The sequence below is a fragment of the Microcaecilia unicolor genome, chromosome 11 (assembly GCF_901765095.1).
Source record: "Microcaecilia unicolor chromosome 11, aMicUni1.1, whole genome shotgun sequence".
Classification (NCBI taxonomy): domain Eukaryota; kingdom Metazoa; phylum Chordata; class Amphibia; order Gymnophiona; family Siphonopidae; genus Microcaecilia; species Microcaecilia unicolor.
In genome coordinates this window covers 183,475,308-183,489,407 of record NC_044041.1, presented here as the reverse complement: position 1 = coordinate 183,489,407, position 14,100 = coordinate 183,475,308, and the positions used below count along the sequence as shown (strand labels likewise).

The window sequence follows — 14,100 nt, the reverse complement described above, 5'->3', positions numbered from 1 at the left end:
TTCAGGTGTGTGTGGGGGGGGGGGGGGGGGTTCTCAGCTGGCACTTACACCTTATTTTTTATAGAGATCCACATTTTAAGGAATTTTGATGGATAAGTGGAAACAACAAAATGTCAGGAAGTATTTTTTCACGGAGAGAGTAGTGGATGCTTGGAATGCCCTCCCACGGGAGGTGGTGGAAACGAAAACGGTAACGGAATTCAAACATGCGTGGGATAAACAAAGGAATTCTGCTCAGATTGAATGGATCCTAAGGAGCTTAGACAAGATTGGGTGGCAAAGCCGGTGGCGGGAGACAGAGATGGTGCTGGGCAGACTTATACGGTCTGTGCCAGAGCCAATGGTGGGAGGTGGGACTGGTGGTTTGGAGGCGGGGAAAGTGCTGGGCAGACTTATACGGTCTGTGCCAGAACCGGTGGTTGGGAGGCGGGGATAGTGCTGGGCAGACTTATACGGTCAGTGCCCGGAAAAGGACAGGTACAAATCAAGGTAAGGTATACACAAAAAGTAGCACATGTGAGTTTATCTTGTTGGGCAGACTGGATGGACCACGCAGGTCTTTTTCTGCCGTCATCTACTATGTTACTATGTAATGCTGGGCACCGAGTGATGCAGTGTTGTTTTGAGAAACTGCTAAAACGGTCTTGCAATGGAAAACAATAGCCTATGCAGCTCGGACAGAGGCTGCTAGGGAACTGTTATATTTGGAACATCAAATTGAGGCCTGTAAAGCTCAGTGGCTCTGGACAAGGATGAAAGAAGCTTGAGATATCCTGCAGGCTGCCAGGGTGGCTCTGAATACAAAAATCCATAAGAAAGCAACAAGATCTTTCCTGTATTACTGCCATAAGCTGTATAGCTATGGTAACTGTACAAGTAATCTGTTGGCTCATTTGGTCCAACCCAGGCATGGCCCAAGATTTTGTAAAGGTTTAGTGTGTGAGGGAGAGACCGTCATAGACAACCAGCCTATTTTAACTGTGTTTAGCAAATATATTCAAACATTTTAGCACCCAAATTGAGTTTTCCCAATTTGGGGAGGAGGTAGTTCAGTCCTTGGGAGAGCCTATTTCAGTGTATGATATCTTGACTGCCATTAAACACGTCTCCCTGTCCAAGGCTCCAGGACCCGATGGCTTTATGACCGAGTTTTATAAACTCTTGCAAGATCAGGTCTCGCTGCCCTTGGATGCTTACTTCCACCAAGTACTAGAGCAGAAGGCCTTCATTCTGTAATTGTTGTGTTGTCTAAACCTGGTAAAAATCACACCTTATTAGAATCTTATCACCCAATTTCACTAACAAATTTTGAATGAAAAATTTTTGCTAAGATTCTAGCTTCACATCTGGCACAGTTTCTCCCAGGAGTGGTACACATGGATCAGGTGGGGGTTCGTCCAATAGGCAGGCTGCTTGGAACGTACAACGAGCCTTGGCAGCAATGGGTCATTGTGCTACGCCAGGGATCCCTGTGTTAATAGTAAGCTTAGGTGCTCAAAAGGCTTTTGATTGTGTCCACTGGCCTTGTTTCAGCTTCTGGAGAAGTATGGATTGTGTGTGTGGGGGGAGGGGGGAAGAGTCCCTTTTCTGAGATGCTTAAACTGTTATACTATAATCCTGCATCAGCTGTTAGGATCAATGAGTTTCTTTCTTTTTCCCCTTGGGTAGAGGGATGAGGCAGGGGTGTCCCCTATCGCCCTTACTGTTTATTCTAGCAGTAGAACCTTTGCTAATTAAGCTGACAGAGGATGCAGAAGTCCAGAGTCTCTGGGTGGGGAGAGAATCCATTAAATGTATGGCTTTTGCTGCTGATCTACTTTTAATTTTATCTCAGCCATACTGTTCCATGAAACAGATGTTGCATTTGGTCTGCCAACATGGAGATGCCTCTGGCTTTCTATTGAATTTTGATAAGTCGGAGGCAATGCCTTTCGGTGGGTATGATTACTCAGATTGGTCAGGAACTTCTATTAAGAAGTACATCAGCTGAAATACTTTGGGGTCTACTTCAAAGTTTGTGTGAGTGACACTTATAAGGCAAAGGTTACCGCTCTGATGCATAAATCAATGGATGTTCTCACTTTATGCACTACATTACCTTTGAGCATGCAAGAGTGTATTGCATTGTACAAGATGGTGTTATTCGCAAAGCGGCTTTATGTCTTACAGACTTTTTCCATGTTCTTGGCTAACAGAGATATTGCACAATTTCAGATTGCACTGCGTACATTTCTTTGGAATAATACGAAACAATGGACCACTTTGTCATAACTGTCCAGACCTCTGGGCTGTTGTGGTCTGGCCTGTCCATATCTTTCCAAGCACAAAATGGCCCGTTTGATGCATCACCTGGTAGACTGTATTAAAGACGTGCAGCTTTTTATGCCTTGTGCTTTGGAGTCTCACCTTGTGGCTTCAGTGTATTTGTTGTACCATTTACATACCCAGAGACCTTATCAGCTCCTTTCATCTTGACACCATCCAATACTGAAATCTATGTCACAAGCATAGAACTGGATTTGTAAGTGCGCTCAGTGGTCACCACACTCGGCTGTATTATTGCCTCTGGCAGGCAATAGGGACTTGGATCTTGATTCCTCTAAATCTTACTTGCACATATGTTGGTCTACATGCTTACGGTTTGTGAAGGATCTGGTTACCTTGGAGGGATGTATTAAACCCTTTGCAGATTTACAGGGGGAGGGTCTTGTATGTGCCACTGACTGGTTCCCTTACATGCAGGTTTCTCATAATGTGGGTACTTTGCCTCTTTTGGCTGAGGATGCAGCAGATTTGATTGAGGAAACATGTACTCTTTCTAAAGAGACCAGGGCCTGTCTTTCTTGTTATCAAGTCAGTTCACGGACTACAGACTCCCCATGGGACTTTGAATTGCTCGCCAATGACTAGAATAGAGAGCTTGCGGACACAGAGCATGTCACTGGGGACATGTTGCGTCTTCTCAAGAAAAACATCAAGAAAGCAACTTGTTCATCTCTTTTCCTGGAACAGCAGTATAAATTTCTGATGCATACATTTATTTTGCCACAACGGGCCCATGTGTACGGATATCAGCCTCAGCTGTTTGCCCTGGTGTGGGGTAAATCCTGTTCATTTGACCCATATGTTTTGGTCCTGTGCACGGATCCTGCCGTTTTAAAGGAGAGTTGCATCTTACTTGTCAGCTGTTTTGGGTAAACATATTGTACTGCGAGCTGATGGGTTATTTTTTTCTAACTTTATCCAAATGAGTACCAATAGACACGCCAATGCTCTTTTACGTAAATGCTTTCCACGAGCATGAAAGTGTATTCATCAGAACTGAAGATAGCCACTTCTACCTTCCCTGATGGAATGGTGTAATGAATTTTTTCACTTGATGCGATGGGAACGCTTGGATGTCAAGAAGGGGTCCCCAAGGGCATGGACATTTCATCATGTGGTCTCCAGTTTGGGACAGACTTCCTCATAGAGCACCTAGTTTTTTGCTAAATTGATGAACTAGAGCACTGGGAGGTTGGAGAGGTGGCGTGTGGGGTTAACGTTTAAGTTTTTCCAGGGATCACCATGAAGAAACAATGCGGTGTGTCCTATGGGTTTTTGCTTGAGTGCTTGCATGGGTTTTTTGGGATTGGTCCTGTTCTTGTACCACATACTTTCTTGTAAGCACTGTTACTTGCTTTGTATTTTGTGGGTTTTCAATAAACATTTCATAAAATTAAGAAACAAAATATGCAAAAACATTAAAAAAAAAAAACACAAAAGGGCAAGTTTACTAAAGCACAGGGGATAAGTTTACTAAAGCACAGGGGATGTGCCAAGCATCTGCCCTGCATTTGCATTACATGCATTAGCAGATAACACAGGTACATTTGTTAGATGTAACGTTTTCAACCCGTGTGCCAGAAGGAGCAAAAGCAGAAGGGGGACCATTCCTACCTCCTCATACTATACTACTAGGGATAGCTAGGGTAAGTAAAGACAAGTGGGTATGGTGGAAAGGGAGCTGGATGTTTTGGAGCTGTAAGGGTGTTGTACATATTTTTATTTTTTTACCATTTTGGGATACTAGACTACTGGTAGTGCAGTAGCACAATGCCGCCTCTCAAAGTGGATTTAACTGCAGCCATGCTAATTAGTAGCCCTGACAGAAATGTCCTGTGCACCAACTGTCAGTGCCAGCCATGTTCTATCAGCTCTCATGACTTGCCTGGATCCTGTACCTATCCATACTAAAGCAGCTAGTTCAAGATTTTTACCTCACTTGCTGGTTTTAGCATGTGGCAGTCGTTAGTGTGGGTCCACACTACTGCATATTTACACTCCACATTTTAGTAAACAAGTCCCAAAGTCCTTTGCTTTCCTACAGTGCCTGCAGTACCATTCTTTCAAAATGTAATATGTAACTGAAGATCATGACTGGTTTTCGGGTTTTTTTTGGTTGGTTTTTTGGTGGAGGTGCAGGAGGTTCATTCAAGAAAAGAAAAAAGGAAAGTGTGGGGTAAAGTTTATATTACAGAATTTAAATTCTGTTATTATCCAGTTATGCACAAATGAGTAAGGCCTCTCTTCATTAATGCAAAGTAACACTCGACCACCAAAAGATGGTTGTCAAGGAAATAAAGTCAGCAAATCGGAAAAAATGCAAATAGTAAGTCCAAAAAGAATTCACAGACTCGAAAGTATTGGAAAAAGTATGTCATTTAGCTCCATAAAGAAGGCCAAAAAAAAAAAAAGGCACACAATGCCACATATACAAAAATAACAGTAAATACCATCACAATGAAGGTTTTTATGTATTACATTAATTATTCATAAGATACTTATTTGAACATAAATATATTGCTTTTTTGCTACTGACCCTCAACCACACATTTAGAATAAAGGCCATCTCTGTGGGTGCCAAGTACAAATGATCTAGCTATATTTCCATTTTCTAAAAATACTTGATATACAAGTACCCGACACATCCTAAAAGGTAGAACTATTTCTTATAATTTGTTTCTAGGGATGAGCAATGGCTCTCCCAAGTCTACCTTTAACTTCTCCAAACCTCTTTCGGCCCCACATTAGTTGACTTGACCACATCCTTGCCAGATTCCATAAACAAATTATGTGTCCCGGGAAAAATTTTTTTTTTTCAATTTTTCAATTTCTTGGTCATCAATTCATGGAGTATCCTCTTGTATTCAGCAAAATAAATGAAATACTCATCTAACTCCTTCACAGCTCCAACGGACTCCCTACATACTTTGCTTGAGAAATGAATGATTCCTACCGTCATGCCAATATAACTACTGGCTTCTCTGCTAGTATTTTCCCTTCTGACTTGAAAACCGCTACTGTCTTCCCAAATAGGAAGGGCTCTTGACCAGATTTCTCTAATTCCCTCAATTAGCATCCTATCGCCCAGCTACTTTTCCTTTCCAAAATTACAGAGAAAATTGTTGCAATCAATTAGCACCTTTTCTCAACAAAATTAACACTCTACACCCATGTCAAACAGGTTTCGGGCAACACTTCTCTACCGAACACACTTTTAGCTTTGGCCAGTATTATATATATTGCCACAGACAAAGTAAAGAAGTACTTCTCCTTTCTCTAGGTTTCACTGCTGCACTTGATGTTGTACACTATTTCACTGAACAGAAGAGTTAGATAACTCAGGAACAGTGCTGTCTTAGATCCTCTCCTACTTGTAGAGTAGACTTTTCCTGAGTCAATTGGATAGTTTAAGAGGGATCTAAAGACATATCTTCTCATTCAAACATACGGGAATGTGTAAGAATTGAAGCAAGATAACACAGTTCCCGCTATTATAGAATTAATGTGTAGAATTGTTCAGATAAGTGAATGTGCAAGTTCTGTGAAGAATGTGTAGTAGGCATTTGTATGTTTAATTACATGTGGTTGGTCTTATATATGTTATGAATGCATGCGTTGTTATCCACCTAGAACTGGATCGTGTGGAATACAAGTTTTTAAATAAAGAAATTCTATTTCCAAAACTACTCTCTCTTGTGGAATACAGCAGGGCTCAAGTTCTGTGCTCTATTCTGTAATATTTTTTTCTTGAAACCCTAGTCAATCTCTCAGGATTACCATTCGAATTAATGCCGGTTGCCATACTGCGACAGACCGAAAGTCCATCAAGCCCAGTATCCTGTTTCCAACAGTGGCCAATCCAGGTCACAAGTACCTGGCAAGATCCTAGAACAGTACATTTTATGCTGCTTATCCCAGAAATAAGCAGTGGATTTTCCCAAGACCATTTTAATAATGGCTTATAGACTTTTCTTTTAGGAAGCCGTCCAAACCTTTTTTAAACTCTGCTAAGCTAACCGCCTTTATCACATTCTGGCAACGATATTGAATGAAGAAATATTTTTTCTGATTCATTTTAAATTTACTACTTTGTAGCTTCATTGCACGCCTCCTAGTTCTATTTTTGGAAACAGTAAACAAGCGATTCGTGTCTACCTGTTCCACTCCACTCATTATTTTATAGACCTCTATCATATCTCCCCTGTCATCTTTTCTCCAAGCTGAAGAGCCCTAGCTGTTTCAGCCTAAGAACGTCATCCCATCCCCTTTATCATTTCCATCACCCTTCTCTGTACCTTAACTACTTCCACTATATCTTTTTTGAGATGCAGTGACCAGAATTCAAGGTGCAGTCGCACCATGGAGTGATACAAAAGCATTAAAACATTCTCATTTTTATTTTCCATTCCTTTCCTAATAATACCTAACATTCTATTTGCTTTCTTTGCTGCCACAGAACACTGAGCAGAGGGTTTCAACATATCATCAACGATGACTCCTAGATCCTTTTCCTGATCGGCGACTCCTAACGCGGAACCTCGCATCACATAGCTATAGTTTGGGTTCCTCTTTCCCACATGTATCACTTTGCACTTGCTCACATTAAACATCATCTGCCATTTGGATGCCCAGTCTCCCAAGGTCATCTTGCAATTTTTCACAACCCTCTTGCGATTTAATAACTTTGAATAACTTTGCGTCATTGGCAAATTTAATTACCTCACTAGTTATTCCCATATCTAGATCATTTATAAACATGTTAAAAAAACAGCAGACCAACACAGACCCCTGTGGAACCCCACTATCTACCCTCCTCCATTAAGAATACTGACCATTTAACCCTACTTTCTGTTTTCTATCCTTTAACCAGTTTTTAATTCACAATAGAATAATATCCAGCTACTATTTACTCTTCCTTCAAGTAAAGTGCAGGCTATTTCTGAAGTTTCTCCTGAATTACAATATAATTGCCAACCGGCTTTCCACTAATGGGTTGAAGCTGAATACTTCTAAAACAGCTGCAGTACTTTTCTCCTATACCAGTACCTCTATACTTCTTTCATGCTTACCTAATATTCATGGGACTTATAATTCCTCTGTTTCCCAAGTCAGTCCTGGAGTACCCCTCTTGCCATTCAGAATATCCACAATGAACACACAAGAACTAGATTTGCATACACTGCCTCCATTATATGCAAATTTCTTTCATGCATACTCATCATGGATATCCTGAAAACCTAACAGGCAAGGGTGTACTCCAGGACCGACTTGGGAAACACTGCTCTAACAGAATTGGTGAAAAGTTCTTGGAATTGTCTTAGATATTGTCTCTTTTACTGATCATATTCCCATGATAAACCCAGAAGTCCTTTCATACACCAAGACAGCTCCATGCTGCTCATTCAATATTTGATACCAAGACCTTTGATTACTAATTAATTTTTTTTATAGTATCCTTTATTAACTATTGTAATTCTCTTCTTCATGTTTGACCCAATACCAGTTTAGGAGATTGCAAATTATTCAGAATAGTGCAGTGAAATTAATTCATGGTGCCAAGTAGTATCAAAGTGTCACACCCTTGCTTATAAGAGAGCATTGGAGCCTGACTTCTTTCCATCTATCATTTAGGATTTTATTCTTGACTCATTGAATTCTTCAAACATCAGCATACCCTCTTTCTATATGGTTTTCTTACTCCATATATACCAATCTGTGCCCTCAGTAGTCCAATTACAAGTCTAATTGCACTCTAAATCTTCCTGTTTCAGTGTTGTTGCTCGGATGCTATAGAATTCTCTTCCCTTCAGAGCTTCACCCTGAACTTTGAATTAAGAAATTTAAAGCTTTACTCAAAACCTTATTACTTCACCAAAGCATTCCTCGTTACAAATTTAAATAAGTCAAAATTTTAATAGTATCTACATTTAATGGTATCCCTTGTAAGGCATTCTCATATTTATTCTTGCTTTTATGGTTTATTCAACTTTATATATATAGCCTTTCCCTTATCCAACTTTATATACCACCTTTGTTTGATAAATAGCCAAGTGGTTTACAAAACAATTCAGAGAGAAAGACAAAGGAGAGCCATTTAAATTAGAGAAAGAGAAACACAGATCAAAACATAAGAGTTCAACACTTTCTCCCCCCCCCCTTTTGTTCCTTAGCGTTAATGCTCTCTTCCTGTTTGCCGTTTTATTGAATTTGGATTGTAAGCTAGGTTCTTTATGTATTCCTACCCCCACCAACCCCTTATTGTATGCCGCTTAATTATTAGTGGTGTATTAAAGCTGAAATATAAACAAAGGTAGATAAAGGCCAACATTTCCCATTCACATTAGTTGAAATATCTCATCTTTTGATATACATGCACATAAAATTCAAAAACGCAAGCCACAACCAGCTTCCCCCTTACCCATGTCTTCCGCCCAACCTCTTATGCCCCAAGTATATCCAAAAGCCTTCAAAGTGTTGGGCTCCTCATGTTTTCTTGGCACCCCAGTGCAATTGTACCACTGCTGTTTAAAGCTGTAACTGCTGCTCTGTACAAGCCACCCCAATGACATTGCTGGAAACATAATGTAGTCACCCCCCCCCCCCCTGCTATTTTGGGATGAACGGTCATTCTACTCAGGTTATTCCAGTGCTTCATTTCCATTCTCTTGCCACTATAGATCTCCTATGTAGAAAAGATATTTGTTAAGATGTGAGTTTATCTGGGAGCAAATTTTTTGGACCATAAACAGAAAATGAACTGTCTACTATTCTCAGTACAATTATGGTAATTAAAAATTTTATGGCAGACATTACCAAGCAACATGCAAAATAAACACTTAGAAGCAAATATCAAAGGCATTATTTGGTGAGCAATAAAGAATATTTCTCCTCTCAGATAGTAGAAAGGCTACTCTCACCCAGTGGTTATTCAGATGCTCTAATGATCAGGCATCCCATCAATAGCAGCATCTTAAATGAAGGCAAGTTAAAAAAACAAAAAAGAAAGAAAAAGGAAACTATTTAACAAATAAACACACTGAATTTCAAATTCTCAAAATCATGTGATTCTGAAGAAATCACCCAGTAGCATAAAGATGATTCACTGGATTAAGTTTCATTTTTATTTAAAAATAGCTATAAAAGACTTTGGAAAATGCCACAATATTAAAAATGTCTTGGTTAAGACTTCCTTTTGGAAAACGTCCCATACAACTTAAATCAGAGGAAGAAAAGACTTCAGATGCTAATTTTATACAAATTCATTGAACCCAACATGCTACATCACTGGCCATAAAAACCTCCTCCTTCCTTTTTATTTTAATCTTAATCCTATTCCTTAATCTAACTTTTTAATCCATAGTTCTTCTACATATCCCACTAGCAGTCAAACTGATGGAGAGCAAGGTGACCAAACAGCTTACTGATTACATGGACAAGTTCTCAATACTACATGAATCACAATCAGGATTTCGCCCCTGCCATAGTACCGAAACTGTGCTGGTCACTCTCCTGGCCAAATTCAAGCAGGAAACAGCCACAGGTAAAAGCATACTTCTCCTTCAATTCGACATGGTAAACCACAATATAATACTAAGACTCCTAGACTACATCGGGATTGGTGGAAATATATTCAGCTGGATCAAACATACCAAGTGAAATCAAATTCAAACATATCACTACCGTGGAAAGCAGACTGTGGAGTACCTCAAGGATCACCACTATCACCAATACTTTTCAACATAATGATGATCCCGCTAGCTAAGTCCGTATCCAATCAAGGTCTCAACACATTCATCTACGCAGACGATGTCACAATATACATTCCCTTCAGACATGATCTGACAGAAATCACCAATGAAATCAAGCTCGGTCTGAACACTATGGATTCATAGGCAAACTCATTTCAACTGAAACTGAACACTGACAAAACACACTGCCTCATCCTCTCATCGCAACACAATACGTACAAACCCACAACCATAAACACCACAGACCACACCCTCACTATCTCAGATAGCCTGAAAATGCTCGGCGTTACAATTGACCGCAACCTTACACTTGAGAGCCAAGTAAACGCCACAACAAAGAAAATGTTCCACTCAATGTGGAAACAAACACGTAAAATCTTTCTTCCCGAGGGAAATACTCCGTAACCTAATACAATCAATGGTACTAAGCCATGCAGACTATTGCAACGGAATCTATGCGGGATGTAAAGAACAACTCACAAAGAAACTCCAGACCGCTCAAAACACAGCAGCCAGGCTCATATTTGGTAAAACACGATTTGAAAGTGCCAAACCTCTCCGAGAAAAACTGCATTGGCTCCCAATCGAAGAAAGTATTACCTTCAAAATCTGCACCCTGGTCCACAAAATTATCTATGGCGAAGTCCCAGGCTACATGAATGACCTCATAGATCTACCAACCAGAAACACAACCAGATCATCACGAACATACCTAAACCTCCACTACCCAAACTGCAAAGGACTCAAATACAAAGCAACCTACACATCCAGCTTCTCCTATATAAGCACACAACTATGGAACTCACTGCCAAAAGCTGTGAAAACAACCTACGACCATCTAAACTTCAGGAAATCACTAAACACCAACATGTTCAAAAAGGCATACCCTACCGACCCAACAAATGCCTACACTCTGCAACACAGCAAAACCAAAGCTCGTAATGGACACTATATAACCTCTCCTCTCTTCGATCCCCATTGTGCCTGAACCTTAATCGACCACAATATCACCATGTATTTGTTTCTCTACTGGACTTGGGGAATGCCTTTACAGTACTCTATGAGGTGTATTTTCAAAGCACTTAGACTTACAAAGTTGCATAGTAGCCTATGGAACTTTGTAAGTCTAAATGCTTTGAAAATGAGCCTCTATGTAAGCCACATTGAGCCTGCAAATAGGTGGGAAAATGTGGGATACAAATGTAACAAATAGTTGATTTAATAACCATATTCAAATACTCATGCAGAATTCAGTCAACTTTAAAGCAGCTACATTTTTCCAATGAAGAGCAACTTAACTGAACCAGCTTTAATCGCTCAACAGGGCCACTCCGTTTCACTAATCTTAGCTTCTTCAGGAGCTGTCAGTCCGTTGCCTTCAACTACAAAAAGCTTGTGGAGTAGCACATTGGTTGCAAAACAATTTGTAGAAAATTAGCATATGAAGTCTTTTTCTCCTCTGATTTAAGTTGTATGGGATGTTTTCCAATAGGAAGTAATAAAGACTTATTTTCAATAAGTACTGTGTAGTGAAAAATACAAAGGGTAACCCAAGTCATTTATTTATTTCAATGCATTTGCTATACCACCAAAGGCCTGCACATAGGCAACTAAGTAGTTTACAAAAGAATGCACACAACAAGGAGATAAGGTAAGGAGGGGGAACCAACTGGCAGCAGAAGAGGAGATAAAGATGAGTCTTTAGAGCTTGGTTAAAAGGCCAAGAGTGATGGCCGATTACTGATGTGAAGCGGTAAATCATTCCTGAGTTTAGGGCCAAGGCACTTCAATGCAGAGTTACGGGAATTGATGAGTAGAAATGTAGGTGAAGTGACAGCTAGGAGATTGTTGTCAGCAGAACAAAGGCAGCAAAGAAGAGCAAAGGGGACGAGGATGAGGACCTATTGAGATAAGAAGGGACAGAAAGAAACCTAGATTTATAAACCAAAAGGGGAATTTTGAATTTGATCTGAGCAGAGAAGGGAAGCCAGCATTCAGTATGGAGAAGGGGTGAGATGTGGTCAAATCAGTGAGCATTGTGGAACAGCTTAACCTGTTGTGGACTGAACAAGTTGTAGGTAGGTGTTTAAGGGAGCAGAAGGGGATTCCAGCATAAATTCAGATCTAATTCATTCTGGTTCTTAAATAGGAACAATATGTAATGTCAATAACCCTGCAGACTGTGAACATGGGGGTGTAACAATGACCTCAGCAGAAGATAGTTAAACTCTGTTGCAGCATACGGACAATTAAGGCAAATCATGTATAGTCTGTTGAATGTAGGAAAATGAACATCAGTTCTGTCTCAAACTTTTCCTTATATTTGAACAATGCAAGGGAACTACAAGTTATTATGAATTGTATTTACAATTTACAAGTATTTCAAACAGTTCTTTCAGCATAGAAGCTTTATATTTGTTTCAGTGTAATATTTAAACCAAGTTTATTAATTTTTTCTCCTCTTATCAAGTATTTCATTTCAGATACTTACAGTAGATTCTTGCATCGCACTAAGGTATAGCATAGTGAATTAATATAGTGGGTTTTTCATTTTTCTACAATAAGGGCTTCTTTTACTAAGCTGCACGATTCCCACACAGTAAATGAGAGGAAGCCCATAGGAACTGAATGGGCTTCCTTATTTGCAGAGCGGCTAAGTAAAAGAAGCCCTAAATGTATTTGTCAAATAGTATGACAAAATACATCACAAATCTCTTAAGAACCTCAGGAAAATCTTCATATTCAAATTTTGTTTTAACTTGAATTTTTATCCATTAATTTTTCCATGCAACTTTTATTTCCTATTTAGAATTTTCCAGGCAAAAGTTCAAAAAGCAGCCACTGATTTTGGCAGCTGCCAATTTTTTCTGTAATTCACAACTCCTCTTGTACTATTGTATGCCAGGGTAGCTGGAAATCTAATGAAAAGACTAATTCCATCCCTTCCTTTTGCCCCAACAATGCATTTGCACTTTCAACAACCAGTGAATCCCATCAGGCCCTTAATCTCATCTTGCTCATTCCCTACCTTCAAAGTCTCTCTAACAATGGTGGGCTCGATATTCAAAGCATTTATGCACTTAACATTGAGACTTGTGTCCCTAAAACTGACATTTCTGAAAATATACTAGGGCTGAGTGCCTAAATTTATATCAAATTCAACTAAAGTCCAAAATTCAGGAGCAAATTTATGAGGGGAAATAACTTAGGAGTTTAGCACTAATTTTCAGTACTAGGCTCATGAAGTAGGCTTAAATCTAAGCAAATGGATGGCAGGCCTAAAATATATAGGCCTATCTTTTAAACTCCTAATTTATTATGTATTTTCTGATAAAAAATCTGGGGGAGGGGGGGGCCTCTTACTAAACTGCACTAAGAAATGGGCTTAGCGCATCCGTACATAAGCCTTTCCCTCACATTAAACCATTTCTAGCGCAGCTGCAAATTCGGCCTTTTTTTATTATACTTTTTTGGCTACGCACTACGGTTAATACTAGTGCGTGGCCATTTAAAAACATTACTGGACACGCTAACCAGTTAACACAGAAGAGTGTAGTGCATCCACATCCATTTTCCACCTTGACACACTCCTCCAAAAACAAAACAAAAAAATATCAAATGCTTAGTGTGCACAGATGGCAAAACTAACAGAACACTTTAATGCATCCTGCATTTTCACATTTTTTTTTTGTTTTGCTACATTTGTACCCCGCTTTCCCACTCATGGCAGGCTCAATGCGGCTTACATGGGGCAATGGAAGGTTAAGTGACTTGCCCAGAGTCACAAGGAGCTGCCTTTGCCTGAAGTGGGAATGGAACTCAGTTCCTCAGTTCCCCAGGACCAAAGTCCACCACCCTAACCACTAGGCCACTCCTCCACCCTTGCATTAGCGCACATTAGTGCCTAATGCACCTCAGCCAAAGGGCCCCTTAAGTTCGGCTTAAAATACAGCACAAATTTAGGAGCATAAGTTTAGGAACTCAGCTTTTCTTTGGCATGGTGTTTCTTCCTGACTTTTCCCCACTC

At 39.9% G+C, this 14,100-nt stretch overlaps 1 protein-coding gene across 7 annotated transcripts in view; it reads right to left on the bottom strand.

Annotated features, from left to right (window-relative positions):
- EYA3 (EYA transcriptional coactivator and phosphatase 3) overlaps positions 1–14,100 on the bottom strand; it is a 271,535-nt gene that overhangs the window by 256,846 nt on the left and 589 nt on the right. The gene's annotated exons all lie outside the window — the stretch shown is intronic.